The sequence below is a fragment of the Xenopus tropicalis genome, chromosome 8 (assembly GCF_000004195.4).
Source record: "Xenopus tropicalis strain Nigerian chromosome 8, UCB_Xtro_10.0, whole genome shotgun sequence".
Taxonomy (NCBI): domain Eukaryota; kingdom Metazoa; phylum Chordata; class Amphibia; order Anura; family Pipidae; genus Xenopus; species Xenopus tropicalis.
The window spans coordinates 16743907-16746297 of record NC_030684.2 but is presented as its reverse complement, the minus strand read 5'-3'; the positions used below and the strand labels follow the sequence as shown (position 1 = coordinate 16746297).

At 42.5% G+C, this 2391-nt stretch overlaps 1 long non-coding RNA gene across 1 annotated transcript; it reads right to left on the bottom strand.

Annotated features, from left to right (window-relative positions):
- Positions 1-232: 232 nt before the first annotated feature.
- Positions 233-985, bottom strand: LOC116407008. Its single transcript, XR_004219977.1, has 3 exons — positions 951-985; positions 676-765; positions 233-270 (listed from the first exon to the last, which is right to left on the bottom strand). It is a non-coding gene; the product is annotated as an uncharacterized LOC116407008 (long non-coding RNA).
- Positions 986-2391: the final 1406 nt, after the last annotated feature.

Here is a 2391-nt window from a genome sequence, read left to right as displayed (position 1 = left end):
TAGTGACAGATCTGTGGCACCTTCCACCCCCCTGGCATTCCAGTACCATCAGAGGCACAAATCACCCCGCCAAGCCAAATAAATAGTGGTACTAGTCTGTGGCATCTTACAGCCCCCCTGGCATCCAGTACCCAGGAAAGGACAAACAGCCACCCCCCAGCCTAATAAAATATGTGACTGACTGTAGGCAACTACTTAACAAGCCCAATTCTCTCCAGCTTTACAGCTACTTACTGGGTATTTCTCCGAGAGTGGGGTGATGTTATCCTCCTGAGGAAGAGAAAAAAGGGTTTAATCAGAGCAACTCATTTTGCGGAACTGCTAACATTGTATTTTGTAGAACAAGGAAAGGATTCATTCATTCTTAAAATAAATCCCCAGCTAACGGAGAAAAAATCCTCTGATTGCAGGACTATGTATAGTGAAGCCTGGATCTTGGCTTTAGTCTGCATTTTCTAGAAGGGCAATGAGAGATGTGGAAGGTCTGAGAGGCTGTAACGGAGGCAAAAAGTGGTGACCAACTGCCCCACTGAGCACTTGTGCATTTGACATTCAGGTAAGAGTGGAATGGGACTTACATAAGAGTTTGTATGATGTGGTGGGATAGGGGGCCCGAATAGGTTTAAAATGGTTTAATGATATATTGAGAGAAAAAATATTAAATTCAGCTCAAACCTCCTCAATCTCCTTCACCTCCTCCTCGCTCAGTTTCGTTGCTGAGCTCTCTGTTTGGCCGGTGTCGGGGCCAGTTTCCATCGGTGACTCCTGGGAAATATAAATACAGTTTTACAACATTAGTAAGAACAGAGCCCCAGTGGCTCCCTGCTCCCTTACTTGTGCATTTGATTGGTGGCTGCAAACTCTGCAGAACCTAACCCCCCCAATGTTAGTGTTAGTCAGAGGGGGCTTAAATTGCCATTTAAATTGCTATTTAATTCATTGCTGCTTACCTCAGTGGTCGCTAGCTGAGGTTCCTCACAGCTTTCCAAGGTTCCTAGTTAAAGAAGAAAACATCATTGTATAAGATCAACTCACTTCAGTAGAGAATATGATCAAATAAATCTGTTCAATTAATTTAATTATATAATGAATTATGATCAGTGTCTTTTTTCTCTCATTGGTTATTACCTTGTAGCTGCTCGCCTCAGCTTGTTCTTCACAATCCTGGTTAAAAGACAGAAAAATGCAAGAATATTTAATAAATGGTATCAGTTTGTGCATTAACTGCACCATTTTTTGCTCAACCACAACTTGAGGCTGTAAATGAGCCCGACACAGTGGTGCTTATTTACTTGTATAGGGGGAATGGCAGATGTGGTGGATTCTCGGCCTGAGCTTAAACTCAGGCTGAATATCTTCCCCCTGTACCCCAAAAAGCTTATTGCCTGCACCTGGAGCCATTGTGTTGGCTGGAGCTATACTCAGGAGTTTCCCACCAAAATCCACTCTGTTTGCCTAAACCCCAAGGCAGCGCAATGGCTCGGGGCGCCGGCACATCAAGTATTTAGGGACATGGGGTCGGACTTCCCAGCCCGTGTTAACAAATTTGCCCCCCTAAAGTGAATCTAAAATGTCTATCTCTATTGTGACCCTATTATTTTTTCTTACCTGGCAGATGTCCGGTTCCAGGATTTCTGGAGTCTCCTTAATAAAGAAAAGGTAAGAGAAAGATGTTCCACGTTGTAATAAAGAAGCTAATATACAGTCTTGTATAAAATATAGGGTGATTTTTATTTGCCCCTACTCTCCCCTCCCCGGCAGTAGCCTATGAGTTACATTGTATGAGTGGATGCAATCATAGGAGCCAATCATATTCTTTTCATTTTCTAATTTATACAAGATAGAAGACCGCTAAACAGATGCTGACTGGTTGGTATGGGCAACTGCATTTGGGCAAGTTAGCCTCAGTTACACTATGTTAGTAGATAAGGTTCCCTGTTAGGTAAATATGATTATTATCCTTTACAGATTTTGTTCATGAACCCTGTAGCTCAAATTAAAACACATTGGGACCCCTGCAAACTTTTTGGCCCCCGTACCTCACAGGTGTTGATTTGGAGGGTCTCCACTCTCTTCCAAGGGTTCCTGGTTAAGAAGGAAAACCTCAGATCAGCAGAGAAGATGATAAAAATGCATTTTTTTTTATTCATGTGTTGTTTTCTGCTTACCTGTGAGTGGCAGGGGCCGGTGTCGGGGCTCTCCTGCCCAGTCACGTCTTCCTCCTGTTTAAAACAGAAAAATATTGTAAAACAAATTTTTATGGCTAAAAGTAAAGCAAAGTGTGTAAAAGTGTTATTTGATATAAATATGTGAAAAATAGAAGGTGTATGTTGCTGTGTAACACAGGGCATAATAAGGAGGTGGGACAGACTCACCAACGCTGAAGTCAAC